Source organism: Mytilus californianus, unplaced genomic scaffold (genome assembly GCF_021869535.1).
Source record: "Mytilus californianus isolate M0D057914Y unplaced genomic scaffold, xbMytCali1.0.p SCAF_21, whole genome shotgun sequence".
Taxonomy (NCBI): domain Eukaryota; kingdom Metazoa; phylum Mollusca; class Bivalvia; order Mytilida; family Mytilidae; genus Mytilus; species Mytilus californianus.
Genome location: NW_026262670.1, coordinates 8,247,404 through 8,265,470, shown reverse-complemented (window position 1 = coordinate 8,265,470; position 18,067 = coordinate 8,247,404). Strand labels below are relative to the sequence as shown.

General features: G+C 34.3%; 1 long non-coding RNA gene across 1 annotated transcript in view; it reads right to left on the bottom strand.

Annotated features, from left to right (window-relative positions):
- LOC127731882 (uncharacterized) overlaps nt 1-18,067 on the bottom strand; it is a 70,808-nt gene that overhangs the window by 36,808 nt on the left and 15,933 nt on the right. The window contains exons 2-3 of the long non-coding RNA XR_007995880.1: nt 16,060-16,114; nt 14,695-14,823 (exon numbers count right to left, since the gene is read on the bottom strand). This is a non-coding gene — a long non-coding RNA (uncharacterized LOC127731882). The remainder of the gene's footprint in view (nt 1-14,694; nt 14,824-16,059; nt 16,115-18,067) is intronic.

Below are 18,067 nucleotides of genomic sequence, written 5' to 3'. Positions count from 1 at the left end.
AATTTTGATAATGCAAATGTTGAAATTAAAATAGCAATACTTTATCATGTAAGTTATGCAAATATTCAAAGTCGATGAACCATGACTGAAGGTACATGGCTAAACAATCTCCATGGAATGAGATGTGCCAATGCTAATTAATTAATACAACTGCATACCAAATACCACTGACTTATTATAAGTTGTTCCCTTTAAACAAACCTAAACACAAACATTAACTTGTAAACTATGTAAAAGTTTCAAAGTCAATGAATCATGATCAGGGGTGGGGCTATATAATCTCCATGGAAACGATATTTGCAAATGCCAATACATTTGCATACCAAATATCATAGACTTAACATTAGCAGTTCATCTTAAACTGATCTAATCACAAACTAATACATGTAGCATGCTTATTCATCTCAAATTAAAATACCCAACAGAATGTTCATACTTTGTCAATTCACATAGATCAAGAAGATTTCCATTTTCTCAATCTGAATTTATTACTGTAGATCTAGTTGTATTGGATTATTAAAAATATCTAAAACAGGAATTCTAAAAGCCTAGCCTTATAATGGCTAAGAATAAACTTCAATTCATCGTACCATGAAGCCGTGTATTTAACCCTGTCACATTCTACATGTGACTGTCCCAAGTCAGGAGCCAGTAATTCAGTGGAAGTCTTGTGTACCATATTTGTTTTTCTTACATAAGTCAGGCTGTTAGTCTTCTCGTTTGAATTGTTTTACATTTTTCATTTAGGGGCCTTTTATAGCTGACTATGCGGTATGTGTTTTGCTCATCGTCATAAATAAAGGCAACAGTAGTATAACGCTGTTCAAAAGTTATAAATCGATTGAGAGAAAACAAATCCGTAAAAACACATAAGCCGTACGATGACATATAGTTTTGTTAACTTCTATGTCATTTTGTCTCTGGTGGAGTGTTGTCATTGGCAATCATACCACATCTTTATATTATTTTTATATTTTAAGAGTAATGTAGACAAAGATTTTATCAATCAACTTAACTACAGGCTAACCGGATAATCGGTCAAAAGAGTATCCAACTAACCGGTGGCAAAACTGTTTACTTTGCCAAAACTAATTTATATATATATTTAAGATAGATTAGATTAGAGATAACTGTATTCTATGTGAAGCTGTGCAGACGTCCATCGGTAGTTTTACTGTCGCAAATTGAGTTTCCCTGGAAACACATAGTGGAGATAGTTGTCTCATTGGCAATCATACCACATCTCCTTATTTTTACTTTGGTGGATAGTTCTCATTTGCAATCATACCACATCTCCTTATTTTTACTTTGGCGGAGAGTTCTCATTGGCAATCATACTACATCTCCCTATATTTACTTTGGCGGATAGTTCTCATCAGCAATCATACCACATTTCCTTATTTTTACTTTGGCGGATAGTTCTCATCAGCAATCATACCACATCTCCTTATTTTTACTTTAGCAGATAGTTCTCATTGACAATCATACCACATTTCCTTATTTTTACTTTGGAACATAGTTGTCTCATTGGCAATTATACCAAATCTCCTTATTTTTACTTGGCGGATAGTTGTCACATTGGCAATCATACCACATCTCCTTATTTTTACTCTGGCGAATATTTCTCATTAGCTATCATACCACATCTCCTTATTTTTACTTTAGAAGATAGTTGTCTCATTGGCAATTATACCACATCTCCTTATTTTTACTATTGCAGATCTTCTTATTTTTACTTTGACGGATAGTTCTCATTGGCAATTATACCACATATCCTTATTTTTACTTTGGAAAATAGTTGTCTCATTGGCAATTATACCACATCTCCCAACTTTTACTTGGCGGATAGTTGTATCATTGGCAATCATACCACATCTCCTTATTTTTACTCTGGTGGATAGTTCTCATTGGCAATCATACCACATTTCCTTATTTTTGCTTTTGTGGTGAGTTCTCATTGGCAATCATACCACATCTCCTTATTTTTACTTTGGCGGATAGTTCTCATTTAGTAGGGTGCCCAGTCAGCAAATTTGATCGATTTGGGTTAATGGAATAACACACGGCTGTATTTTATATCATTGGAAAGAGAAGAACAAGACTCATCGAAATATTGATGTTGTCGTTGTCTACAGTGGTCACGATTTTCTTAAATTTGGGTCAAAGGTCAAATCTAAAATTTCAAGGAAAACGCAGAGTCACGTGTAGACAGCTGGCCGCCACTACATATATGCATTTATAGCAAAATAAATTCGAATAATTCAAAGGATTATAACTATAGTTTCTATATTAAGGACTAATTTGATATTTATGCTGCCAAATATGGTTCGAGATTGGCATTTGTACTTATAGGGTGCACATTTACAATTTTCATTCAGCTGTTAAATAACAATGACCTTGACCTATTAAAATTTTCAAATTCGGAATTTTTACATAAGATTCGATACAAGTGATGTTTTTTTAGATATTAACATTTATAAGTTGCCCTGCCAACATGTTATTTTTCCATCTTTTGATAGAAGGTGTTCGTAATGATTTTCTGGGTAAATATCCAATTTTCTTTTGGTAAGTGGTGAAGCACATAAAATTGTATTTAGTTCCAAAACTGGTGTAATACTATCGTAGAATGGATTGAATTAGCAGGTCTGAGTATACCGTTGCTTTATAGAAATAAGAAAGACTGCAAACGGTGGAAAAGAGGGAGGGTTTCTGTTAAAGTACCGGTATATATGAAAACAAAAAATTATAAAAAATGTTAATCACTCCATCTTACAATCTTATATATGCCTTATTGAGCATAAATTGGCCTACAATTGACATGAAGTTAAAGATTATCTACAAACAGGGGGTTGTAAACAACATAAATCTAATTGAAATATATAGATCTCTGATTTCATTATCCTCATATGAGCTTATATATATATACGAGCGCGCATGTTAACCATGTTAATATAGATCAGAATTTTAATCAGATTGAAACAACATAAACAAAATGCTGAAGCTAGCAGTAGCTATTACGTTTCATTGTCTACTGTTAAGTTGAAAGCCCACCGACCAGGTTTAGGTTAGAGAGCTAATTTCAGTTGTTCTTTTTAAAATCGCAAGTCACAGAATGCGAAGGAATACAGCATACAATCTGATGGTGGCATCGGCAACATCGTTAACTATTTAGATATAAGAAGATGTGGTATGAGTGCCAATGAGACATGACTCTCCATCCAAGTCAAAATTTATAAAAGTAAACCATTATAGGTCAAAGTACGGTCTTCAACACGGAGCCTGGGCTCACACCGAACAGCAAGCTATAAAGGGCCCCAAAAATTACTAGTGTAAAACCATTCAAACAGGAAAACCAACGGTCTAATCTATATAAACAAGAGGCTCTCAAGAGCCTGAATCGCTCACCTGTTATTTTTTTTGCTTAAATCTTTCATCAATGATTATTTTTGCTTTACCCATATGTTCCATTTTAGCCATAGTGTCTATGTTTCTTGACGTACAAGGAAATGAAATACAAAATTTATACTAGATTCATTTGAGAAGATTTTTAAAGTTAAAAAACATAAAACAACTTGTGTAAAATTGTACTTAAAGGGCAATAACTCCTGGAGGGGTCAATTGACAATTTTGGTCATATAAACTTTTTTGAAGATCTTACTTTGCTGAACATTATTGCTGTTTACAGTTTATCTTTATCTTCAAAATTATTCAAGATAATAACCAAAAACTGCAAAATTTCCTTAAAACAACCAAATTAGTGGCAGCAACCCAACAATGGGTTGTTCGATTTGTCTGAAGATTTCAGTGCTGATAGATCTTGACCAATTGAACAACTTTACCCATGTCAGATTTGCTCTAAAAGCTTTAGTTTTGGAGATATAAGCCGAAAACTGCATTTGACCCCTATGTTCTATTTTTAGTCATGGCGGCCGTGTTTGTCGATGGATTAAAACTTTGCATACAATTTATAAACTAGATATCCTAAGGAACATTCAGATGAAGTTTGAAGGTATTTGGCCCAGTAGTTTCAGAGGGGAAGATTTTTAAATGTTAGCAAACTTGATGAACACATTGCGTAAAATTGTCTTTAAAGGGCAATAACTCCTAAGGGGTCAATTGACAAATTTGGTCATTTAACTTTTCTGTAGATCTTACTTTGCTGAACATTATTGCTGTTTACAGTTTATATCTATCTATAATAATATTCAAGGTAATAACAAAAAACTAAAAATTTCCTCAAAACTACCAATTTAGTTGCAGCAACCCAACAATGGGTTGTTCGATTTGTCTGAAGATTTCAGGGCTGATAGATCTTGACCAATTGAACAATTTTATCCAGGTCAGATTTGCTCTAAAAGCTTTAGTTTTGGAGATATAAGCCGAAAACTGCATTTGACCCCTATGTTCTATTTTTAGCCATGGCGGCCATGTTTGTCGATGGATCAAAACTTCGGATACAATTTATGAACTAGATACCCTAAGGAACATTTAGTTAAAGTTTGAAGGTATTTGGCCCAGTAGTTTCAGAGGAGAAGATTTTTTAAATAGTTTACGACGACAGACGATGACAACAACAGACGACGACAGACGACGGACGCCAAGTGATGGCATAAGCTCACATGGGTCCCGGTGAGCTAAAAACGAGAAACGAGAAACACTTATGAACCACATCAACAAAGGACAACTACTGAACTTCAGATTCCTGACTTAGGACAGGTGCAAACAATTTAAACGTTTTAATGGTACCAAACCTTCACCCTTATCTGAAACAATAGTGTAACATGACAACATAGAAAGACACACTATAAAATATCAATTGAAATGGCTTAACTCAATCAAAAGACATATTAACACCAGTGAACATACACTGAACAAATAAATATTTGTAAACATTTGTATCTTTATATTTCAGAGGGTAGAGGAATCGGATGATTCATACTTTGTATATAGATCCATTGTGTCACGAAGTTCCCATCTGTCATATAATCATTGTCCTTGACCTCATTTTCATGGTTTAGTGACTGCTAAACAACTGTATAGCTTTTTTTCTTCATGTGAATGTCTCACTGGTGACTTTGAATGTCCCTTATGTATCCTTCGCATCTCTTTTATCGTGAGTTCTAGGATAACTATATTTGGTTACTAATATATAGTATCCTTGCAAGGTCTACTTGTCGGTCATACATGGTTCCCCTGACCTCGGCCTCATTTCATGGATCAGTGAACAAGGTTAAGTTTCAGTGGTCAAGTCCTTATCTCAGGTTATATAAGTAGTGGGTCAAATATATTTGGTGTATGCAATGGTAGCAAAGTGTACATGTCTTTGTGGCAGAGTTCATCTGACCTTACCTCATTTACATGGAACATTGATAATGTTAATTTTATGTAATACTTGTAATATATAAAAATAAGGATATGTGGAAGTAAGCAGTTTTAGGCAACCGTACTGCCTTCAACAATGAGAAAAACCCACCGTATGGTCGGCTATAAAAGGCCAGGATATAAAAAAGTTGAAACAATTCATTAGAGAAAACCAACAGCCTAATTCATAACAAAACAATTTACCAAAACAAAATTGACAGATATGAACAAACGACAACCACTCAAATACCTGCTCGATTCAGACTTAGTACAGGCATATAAAGAATGTATAATCCTAGCTTTTCTCTAAGAATTCTGTACCAGTAGAATCCTTGTTTTTACGGTAATGATGTTTATGATCAGATTTTTCTCAGACTATAAATTGATGACGTCCTTTCATAAGATTTCAGTAAGGGGATGACCGTTTGATTCCAAAAGGAGGGAGGGGAGTAGGATTTTGAACATCAATAACTTGGCTTGGTATGAACTGAAAATAAATGACTTTGCACAAGACCGGATGAAAATGAATACTCTGCAACATGAAATGCAGGATAGTTGAGGATATAAATGTGTACAAAAGTGAAAATAAATTTTCCAGCAGCAAAGCCACGGAAAAAAATAAGCATGCGTAGCAACAGATGAAAGCAAATGGTCAATCCGAAAAAAAAAATCCTGCTGCCAGCTTGCCACACATAGGTCATTGGCTTCATTGGTTTGCTCGGACAAACCTATTGCCAATTCAGCTTTGAAATTATTGCAGTTGTGTCTGCTGGTGTATAATTTATAGCACGAACGGTGATATATTTTTGTTGTCGTTCACACCGAGGGGGATTTAGGTCGAAAACATCATGCAAGACCATAACATAGACTTAATTGATGTGCCATATTCCAGGTGTGAAACAGAACCGACCGATTTGATTCTTATACTACAATTGTAAAAAAAAAATCTATTCAATAAAAAGTTTAAAGTATTGAAAAACAGACACAAAACATATTCCTCCAAAGAAAATAACAATTTACGAAGTTAGCTAGCTATTCAAAACAAATAAATCAACCACACAAGCAAAAATGAGAAATGTATTGAGTGACAACTGTCCTTGTTAATGACCTAATAGTGTAAGCAACAAAATGATTAATGCCACAGGATAATCTGTGTTTAATCAATGACAAAATTTTGACTTAATTTGTGTTTTTAATTGCTAATTTTTTCAAAACTACTTTTATTTCACACATGAAATTTGGCACACACATGCACAGTGTCTTATTGCTTTAATCAGAGTAAAAAATATTGTGATGATACACGTAACAATTTTGCTTTCTATAAAAAGGTGGTAAATATCGGGAAAATTTTAGTCTTCCTAAAATGCTGAAATAATTACACTAAAATCACTTAAATACTTTCCGCTTTTGTTATATCGTATATTTAATGTATAAACTATATTAAAAGTACTATTTTAACCACCAACAAAGAGCGTAATAATTTTATTTTTCATGTAAAAGATTCCATGTATATATACAGTATCTGGAGGTACCCTGTAAAAACACGAATAGTTCTCATTGACAATTATACCACATCTCCTTATTTTTACTTTGGAAGATAGTTGTCATTTGGCAATTATACCACATCTCCTTATTTTTACTCTGGCGAATAGTTCTCATTGGCAATCATACCACATCTCCTTATTTTTACTTTAGAAGATAGTTGTCTCATTGGCAATTATTTTTTACTATAGCAGATCTTCTTATTCTTACTTTGGCGGATAGTTCTCATTGGCAATCATACCACATCTCCTTATTTTTACTTTGGCGGATAGTTCTCATTGGCAATCATACCACATCTCCTTATTTTTACTTTGGCGGATAGTTCTCATTGGCAATCATACCACATCTCCTTCTTTTCACTTTAGAAGATAGTTGTCTCATTGGCAATTCCTACATCTCCTTATTTTTACTTGGCAGATAGATGTCTCATTGGCAATCATACCACATCTCCTTATTTTTACTCTGGCGAATAGTTCTCTTTGGCAATCATACAACATCTCCTTTTTTTACTATAGCAGATAATCTTATTTTTACTTTGGCGGATAGTTCTCATTGGCAATCATACCACATCTCCTTGTTTTTACTCTGGCTAATAGTTCTCATTGGCAATCATACCACATCTCTTTATTTTACTATAACAGATCTTCATATTTTTACTTTGGCGGATAGTTCTCATTGGCAATCATACCACATCTTCTTATTTTTACTCTGGCGAATAGTTCTCATTGGCAATCATACCACATTTCTTTATTTTTACTATAGCAGATCTTCTTATTTTTACTTTGGAGGATAGTTCTCATTGGCAATCATACCACATCTCCTTATTTTACTCTGGCGAATAGTTCTCATTAGCAATCATACCACATCTCTTTATTTTTACTATAGCAGATCTTCTTATTTTTACTCTGGCGGATAGTTTTCATTGGCAATCATACCACATCTCCTTTTTTTCAGTTGGCGGATAGTTGTCTCATTGGCAATCATACCACATCTCCTTATTTTTACTCTGGCAAATAGTTGTCATTGGCAATCATACCACATCTCCTTATTTATACTTTGGAAGATAGTTGTGTCATTGGCAATCATACCACATCTTATTTTTACTATAGCAGATCTTCTTATTTTTACTTTGGTGGATAGTTCTCATTGGCAATCATACCACATCGCCTTATTTTTACTCTGGCAAATAGTTCTCATTGGCAATCATACCACATCTCTTTATTTTTACTGTAGCAGATCTTCTTATTTTTACTTTGGCGGATAGTTCTCATTGGCAATCATACCACATCTCCTTATTTTTACTTTAGAAGATAGTTGTCTCATTGGCGATTATACTACATTTTCTTATTTTTACTTGGTGGATAGTTGTCTCATTGGCAATCATACCACATCTCATTATTTTTACTTAGCGGATAGTTGTCTCATTGGCAATCATACCTCATCTTCATATTTTTACTCTGGCGAATAGTTCTCAATGGCAATCATACCACATCTCCTTATTTTTACTATAGCAGATCTTCTTATTTTTACTTTGGCGGATAGTTCTCATTGGCAATCATACCACATCTCCTTATTTTTACTCTGGTTGATAGTTGTCTCACTGACAATCATACCAAATCTCTTTATTTTTACTTTGGCGGATAGTTGTCTCATTTGCAATCATACTACATCTCCTTATTTTTATATCAAATGATTATACCAACTAACAAATACAAAAAACTTTGCATTTATATAATTTTCAAAGATTTGTCATGATTGTAAAATATGTAAAATCATACCACATCTCCTTATCTTTATATAACCATGAAATATTAACATTGACGAATGAACCATGAAAATAAGGTAACGGTCATATAAACCATGTGGATAGACAGACATGTTTACCTTCCGAGCATACCATAAACCAAAATACAGCTGATCTTTTGCTTTTAGTATCTGAGAACCTGACCAAACCACAAAAACTTAACACTGACTAATGAACCATGAAAATAAGGTAACGGTCATATAAACCATGTGGATAGACAGACATGTTTACCTCACGAGCATACCATAAAGGAAAATACAGCTGATCTTTTGCTTTTAGTATCTGAGAACCTGACCAAACCACAATAAAATGCTCCGCAGGGCGCAGCTTGATACGACCGCAGAGGTCGAACCCTGAACAGTTGGGGCAAGTACGGACACAACATTCAAGCTTGATACAGCTTTGCATTTGGATTGTGATTAAATATTTGACACAGCATAGGTTTCTGACACAGAATGAATGTGGTCTAAGAACTTAAAAATTTTAAATTGGACATTTACCTATTATGGTCCAATATCCAAAATCTAAATACATGGTTAGATTCAGCATATCAAAGAACCCCAAGAATTCAATTTTTGATGAAATCAAACAAAGTTTAATTTTGGACCCTTTTGACCTCAATGTGGACAAAGTTGATAACGGGGCCCAAAAATCAAAAATCTAAATACATGGTTAGATTCAGCATATCAAAGAACCCCATATATTCAATTTTTGTTGAAATCAAACAAAGTTTAATTTTGGACCCCGATTTGGACCAACTTGAAAACTGGGCCCATAATCAAAAATCTAAATACATGTTTAGATTCAGCATATTAAAGAACCCTAAGAATTCAATTTTTGTTAAAATCAAACTAAGTTTAATTTTGGACCCTTTGGACCTTAATGTAGACCAATTTGAAAACGGAACCAAAAATTAAGAATCTAAATACACGGTTAGATTTGGCATATCAAAGAACCCCAATAATTCAATTTTTGATGAAATCAAACAAAGTTTAATTTTGGACCCTTTGGACCTCAATGTGGACCAATTTAAAAAGGGGCCCAAAATCCAAAAACTAAATACACGGTTAGATTCAGCATATTAAAGAACCCCAAGAATTCAAGAATAAAACCCCATTGAAATTGGTCAAGAAATAAGCAATTTATACGAGTATCTTCTTTTGCACAATACTGTGCAATTAAATATTTCTTGCTATTGCGCAATACTGTACTATTGACAATTTCTTGCTATTGCGCAATATTGTGCTATTGGATATTTCTTGCGATTGTGCAATACTGTGCAACTGAAGATTTCTTGCTATTGCGCAATACTGTGCAATTGAAGATTTCTTGCTATTGTGCAATACTGTGCAATTGAAAATTTCTTGCTATTGCACAATACTTATTATATAATAATTTACACATCCTGTTTGGTGTGTATCTCCTACCATATCATTATTATTTGCTTTTAAATATAAATCAGAAATAACCAACTTAAAATGGAAAATTTTAAAGGAAAAAAAAAGGAAAAAAAGAAAAAAAAGGAAAAAAAAAAAATCCCCCCCCCATATTTTTTGAACCCCCTATGATTCATCACCCCCAAACTCAATCCCAGCCTTCCCTTTGTGGTATGGTACCTTGCAGTACAATTTCAGAGAGATCCATACACTTGATACACAAGTTATTGTCTGGAAACTAGAAAATGTGTTTTTTGCCCCTTTTTGGCCCCTTATTCCTAAAATATTGAGGCAATTACCCCCATCATCAATCCAAGCCTTCCCTTTGTGGTATGGTACCTTGCAGTACAATTTCAGAGAGATCCATACACTTGAACACAAGTTATTGTCTGGAAACTAGAAAAATGCTTATTTTTGGCCCCTTTTTGGCCCCCAATTCCTAAACGTTTCGGCAATTACCCCCAAACTCAATTCCAGCTTTCCCTTTGTGATATGGAACCTTGTAGTACAATTTCAGAAAGATCCATACACTTACACACAAGTTATTGTCATGAAACTAGAAAAATGCTTGTTTTTTGCCCCTTTTTTGGACCCTAATTCCTAAAATTTTGAGGCAATTACCCCTAAAATCAATCCCAGCATTCCTTTTGTGATATGGAACCTTGTGGTACAATGTCAGAGAGATCCATACACGAACACACAAGTTATGTCTGGAAATTACAAAAATGCTTATTTTTGGCCCCTTTTTGGCCCCTAATTCCTTTACTGTTGGTCCCATAACCCCCAAAATCAATCCCAACCTTCCTTTTGTGGTATTGAACCTTGTGGTAAAATTTCATAGAGATCCATTCACTTAAACTAAAGTTAGAGTGTGAAAACCAATGTGTCTTCGGACGCGCCGGACGACGCCAGACGACTATGACGACGACAACGCCAACGTCATACCAATATACAACCACAAAAATTTTTTTGCGGTCGTATAAAAACTTAACACTGACTAATGAACCATGAAAATAAGGTAACAGTCATATAAACCATGTGGATAGACAGACATGTTTACCTCACGAGCATACCATAAAGGAAAATACAACTGATCTTTTGCTTTTAGTATCTGAGAACCTGACCAAACCACAATAAAATGCTCCGCAGGGCGCAGCTTGATACGACCGCAGAGGTCGAACCCTGAACAGTTGGGGGAAGTATGGACACAACATTCAAGCTTGATACAGCTTTGGATTTGGATTGTGATTAAATATTTGACACAGCATAGGTTTCTAACACAGATTGAATGTGGTCTAAGAACTTAAAAATTTTAAATTGGACATTCACCTATTATGGTCCAATATCCAAAATCTAAATACATGGTTAGATTCAGCATATCAAAGAACCCCAAGAATTCAATTTTTGATGAAATCAAACAAAGTTTAATTTTGGACCCTTTTGACCTCAATGTGGACAAAGTTGATAACGGGGCCCAAAAATCAAAAATCTAAATACATGGTTAGATTCAGCATATCAAAGAACCCCATATATTCAATTTTTGTTGAAATCAAACAAAGTTTAATTTTGGACCCCGATTTGGACCAACTTGAAAACTGGGCCCATAATCAAAAATCTAAATACATGTTTAGATTCAGCATATCAAAGAACCCTAAGAATTCAATTTTTGTTAAAATCAAACTAAGTTTAATTTTGGACCCTTTGGACCTTAATGTAGACCAATTTGAAAACGGAACCAAAAATTAAGAATCTAAATACACGGTTAGATTCGGCATATCAAAGAACCCCAATAATTCAATTTTTGATGAAATCAAACAAAGTTTAATTTTGGACCCTTTTGACCTCAATGTGGACAAAGTTGATAACGGGGCCCAAAAATCAAAAATCTAAATACATGGTTAGATTCAGCATATCAAAGAACCCCATATATTCAATTTTTGTTGAAATCAAACAAAGTTTAATTTTGGACCCCGATTTGGACCAACTTGAAAACTGGGGCCATAATCAAAAATCTAAATACATGTTTAGATTCAGCACATCAAATAACCTTAAGAATTAAATTTTTGTTAAAATCAAACTAAGTTTAATTTTGGACCCTTTGGACCTTAATGTAGACCAATTTGAAAACGGAACCAAAATTTAAGAATCTAAATACACAGATAGATTCGGCATATCAAAGAACCCCCATAATTCAATTTTTGATGAAATCAAACAAAGTTTAATTTTGGACCCTTTGGACCTCAATGTGGACCAATTTAAAAACGGGGCCCAAAATCCAAAAACTAAATACACGGTTAGATTCAGCATTTTAAAGAACCCCATGAAATCAAGAATAAAACCCCATTGAAATTGGTCAAGAAATAAGCAATTTATAGGAAGTATCTTCTTTTGCACAATCCTGTGCTATTAAATATTTCTTGCTATTGCGCAATACTGTACAATTGACAATTTCTTGCTATTGCGCAATATTGTGCTATTGGATATTTCTTGCTATTGCGCAATACTGTGCAATTGAAGATTTCTTGCTATTGCGCAATACTGTGCAATTGAAGATTTCTTGCTATTGTGCAATACTGTGCAATTGAAAATTTCTTGCTATTGCACAATACTTATTATATAATAATTTACACATCCTGTTTGGTGTGTATCTCCTACCATATCATTTTTATTTGATTTTAAATATAAATCAGAAATAACCAACTTAAAATGGAAAATTTTAAAAGAAACAAAAAAGGAAAAAAAGAAAAATAAGGAAAAAAAAATAAATCCCCCCCCAAAATTTTTTGAACCCCCATTATGATTCATCACCCCCAAACTCAACCCCAGCCTTCCCTTTGTGGTATGGTACCTTGCAGTACAATTTCAGAGAGATCCATACACTTGAACACAAGTTATTGTCTGGAAACTAGAAAAAAATGTGTTTTTTGGCCCCTTTTTGGCCCCAAATTCCAAAACATTTAGGGCAATTACCCCCAAACTCAAACCCAGCTTTCCCTTTGTGATATGGAACCTTGTAGTACAATTTCAGAAAGATCCATACACTTACACACAAGTTATTGTCATGAAACTAGAAAAATGCTTGTTTTTTGCCCCCTTTTTGGCCCCTAATTCCTAAAATTTGGAGGCAATTACCCCCAAAATCAATCCCAGCATTCCTTTAGTGATACGGAACCTTGTGGTACAATGTCAGAGAGATCCATACACTAACACACAAGTTATGTCTGGAAGTTACAAAAATGCTTATTTTTGGCCCCTTTTTGGCCCCTAATTCCTTTACTGTTATTACCATAACCCCCAAAATCAATCCCAATCTTCCGTTTGTGGTATTGAACCTTGTGGTAAAATTTCATAAAGATCCATTTACTTAAACTAAAGTTAGAGTGCGAAAACCAATGTGTCTTCGGACGACGCAGGACGACGCCGACGACGGACGACGACGACGACGACGACGCCAACGTCATACCAATATACGACCACAAAATTTTTTTTGCGGTCGTATAAAAACTTAACACTGACTAATGAACCATGAAAATAAGGTAACGGTCATATAAACCATGTGGATAGACAGACATGTTTACCTTACGAGCATACCATAAAGGAAAATACAGCTGATTTTTTGCTTTTAGTATCGGAGAACCTGACCAAACCACAAAAACTTAACACTGACTAATGAACCATGAAAATAAGGTAACGGTCATATAAACCATGTGGATAGACAAACATGTTTACCTAACGAGCATACCATAAAGGAAAATACAGCTGATCTATTGCTTATAGTATCTGAGAACCTGACCAAACCACAAAAACTTAATTCTGACCAATGAACGATGAAAATAAGATCAAGGTCTGAAAATCCTGCCAGACAAACATGTTCACCATACAAGCATTCCATACACCAAATATAGCTGACCTATTGCTTATGGTATCTGAGATATGGACTTCATCATGAAATTTTAACCTTGATCACTGATCCATGAAATGAACTCCTGGTCAGGTGAATCCAGTGTGATAGACATGTAGACCTTGCAAGAAAAAATGGTACAATTGGTCTTTCAAAGGTAGTAACTCCTATAAGAAGTTGTAGGCCAATTTTGATCGATTCAAGTGGACAGTAGGTGGATGTAAACATTCTAAACATTTCTGCCTGTCAGAATTTCTCTACCTATAGCAGTTTTCAAGATAATAGACAAAACTTGCATTCTAACCATAAATTTTATTTTGAGCCATGTTGGTTGGCAGGGGAAAGGGGGGAGGTCATAGGAATGCACTTTTAAATTAACACCGCCATGCATAAAATTTTAATTGATTACTTAATGAAATTGTTAAGGCTTTCTGTCTGAAATAACCACCACGCATCAAATTTGAATAAAAGCCCTCCCCCTCCCATTCAAATAATTCTGGAAAACCCTAAGCAATTTCATTGGATGCCGATTTTAAATCAAGTATAAACATATTTTAAAAATCTGATTATAAATTATCTTTTTAAGGGATTTTCCATTATAAATGTTTTATCAGATGGATATATATAGTTCACAAATATTGTACACTTACCTATAACAACAACTTGACTGGACAAGGATCACATTGACTGGACGAGGGTCACATTGACTGGACGAGGGTCACATTGACTGGACGAGGGTCACATTGACTGGACGAGGGTCACATTGACTGGACAAGGGTCTATAAATAAATATCAATAATAGATGTTTAATCTAGAAATATAAATGTTTGTATTAAAGTAGAAATAATAACATGTAATAAAGACTCAATGAATACCATTTTAACATCTCTCATTGATTGGTTGCTGTCTGATTGACACAGACCTCCTAGGATTCTGACTAAGGATTTTTGGAGGGGAGTCCAGGGAATCTATTGTTGAATGCCATTTTGACCTCTCTTATTGATTGGTTGCTGTCTGATTGACATACATGTAGACCTCCTAGGATTCTGACTTAGGACTTTTGAAGACAAGTCCAGGGAATCGTCATTGATTGATTGCTGTCTGATTGACATAGACCTCCTAGGATTTTGACTTAGGACTTCTGAAGGCAAGCCCAGGGAATCGTCATTGATTAATTGCTGTCTGCTTGACATAGACCTCCTAGGATTCTGACTTAGGACTTCTGAAGACAAGTCCAGGGAATCGTCATTGATTGATTGCTGTCTGATTGACATAGACCTCCTAGGATTCTGACTTAGGACTTTTGTAGGCAAGTCCTGGGAATCCTCATTGATTGGTTGCTGTCTGATTGACACAGACCTCCTAGGATTCTGACCAAGGACTTTTGAAGGCAAGTCCAGGGAATCGTCATTTATGACCATGGTGATTTCAACAGTGAGAAGAAATTTCATTGCTACATAATTATTGCTTTAGTCTATATGATAAAACAGAGAAAGGAAATGACATCAAATTTTGATTATTTTTAAACATTTGCTATAAAATGATATGATGATATGCGTGCTTAGTTGATACAATATTTTATGATCCTTATGCATCTTTAGATTCATCCGCTTTGAAAATGATGAGTTCAGACCGATTTTCATGAGTCCATGACTCATTGACTGCCTTAGTGAGAACCCTGTCTCCCATCTTTCATTCATACAGCTGATATCTTAGTTAACAACTCTATTGTTATATACAATTCCTATTTTAATGATTGCAATGTTTTATCAGTTTTTTACTCTTAAATGCAATTAAATATGTAATTACTTCATGTTATTTTTGTATAGAGGTTGCAAAGTGAAAAATGTTAATCTTGTTAAAAAAAATTAAAAAGCACTGACCAGTGTAAATGAACCAGCTAGCTCTTGATTATCTCCCCTTTGAAAATTTTAATATTCACATGAACATTAAGTTTATTTGATAAACTAAATTATTAATCGTTCCAATCCAATTTGACTATTATGTTCACTTACCTATAGTTATAAATTGACTGGACCTTGAATAGATAAATACAAATAGATCTTCAAACTGAAAGTATAAAATAGCTCAATTTCAGTTTACATTATATTTATTTAAATACTGGTTAAACTTTCTCTGAATTTTTATATAATTGTTATAAATGAAAAAAGAAGAGGTCTAAACCTTCCATAGTTCCATACAAAGCTCAGTGTTAGAGTTTTTAGAATTAATTCATAATAGTATGAAATAAATGGGGAATGTGTCCTGATGCCCCGCTTGCATATAATGTTATGAAGGGACATAACTCCAGAACTGTAAAAGTGACGCTTCCCAAATTTTTATCTGATCTAAATTTTGTGGTAATAAGCATTGTGTATAAGTTTCATAACATTCAAATGAGGCAAACGTAAGTTAGAGAACAGAAACGAAAATTTCAGCAATTTTTCCATTTGTAAAGGAGCATATCTCTAGAACGGTACAAGTGACGCCACCAAAATTTATACTTGATCTGTGTTTTGTGGTAATAAGCATTGTGTATAAGTTTCATAACATTTGGTTGAGGCAAAATAAAGTTAGAGAACGGACACGAAAAATGCAGCAATTTTTCCATTTGAAAAGGGACATAACTCTAGAACGGTAAAAGTGACGCCACCAAAGTTCAAACTTGATCTGTGATTTGTGGTAATAAACGAATGGAAAACAACTTTCATATTCCCGACTTGGTACATTAAAGCCTGTTATTAGCCAAACTTTTCTCTAATGGGAGTTATCTTGGTCATTGCTGGAACGTTAATAAAAAAATTTATTCTGAATTTCCACTTTATAAGGGGTTAATTATATTGTTTTCCACAAAGGGGGAACTTTGTCTACATCTCACTTCCTGGCTACAAATGTGGTATGTTTACCTGAAAGACAATAAACATATCACGGTTGATCAATTCCTTTCCAGTCTAAACTCCTCAGATTTATCTCAAGAATGCCTTACGTTACAGTTTTTTTATTTACAAATCTTCCTCAAGCTGCTGTGTTGAGTGCACTGGTTGAATAAGCATATGACAATTTTGACGAATCAAAAGTCAATGCTCCACCAGTCAATGTCTTCTACATCTGTTAAAACTCATCATAAAAAACAATAAATCATGATGTTGGGTTTTCTTATGTGAATTGTGTTACATTTTCTTATGTCTGGCTTTTATAGCTTGTGGTACGGGATTTACACTAAACCCCATTTCAGATTCTCTGTACGGAATGATTATCTGAAGGTAGCCAAATAACAAAATTGCTCCAGACACAGAATCCCAACAGGGATAAGGGTTTGGTTCATTGTTGGAGGCCGTATGATGTATGTTGATAAAATCTACACTTTTTGGCCTCTTGTGAATAGTTGTCTCATTGGTATTAGGGGACAATCATTTCATTTTTTTTAGGGGGGGGGGGGGGAGGGGGGGGGGGGCAGGTAAGAAGGGGAGGAGGATTTTCAAAATGAATATCCTGGCCTATAAGAGCTGAGAATAAATAGTTTTTGCAAGACTGGATGAACATGTATACTAGTATTCTGCAACACAAAATGAATGATATAAATGTGTACAAAAGTGAAAAAATGAGCATGTGTAGTGTAGTAACACCATAATTTGATGGGAAGATATATCAACAAATAACAAGAGCCTCTCGTGAGCAGCAATCGCTCACCTGGTAAAAAAATATGCCATTTTGATTTTTTTCTTTTTTCTTTATTGCAATCAGTTATGATGGTTAGTTTTGCCTGTTTGTAGATCTTATCGGGTAAGTAGCATTTTGTAGGTCTTGTACTGATGATATTTTTTTGTCTTTTAATTCATATAACACATCAACTTACTCCCTTCATCGGGTATGCTAAAAGCCCAGTGTCATTCTGCACATTATTAATATCCTAGATTTTTAATTCTGGATTCGGCCAAGTGATTTATGAGGTCGTTTAAGTTGATTTTCTTAATAAACAATTCAATGATACAATACTGCATACATATTATACAACATTCCGTG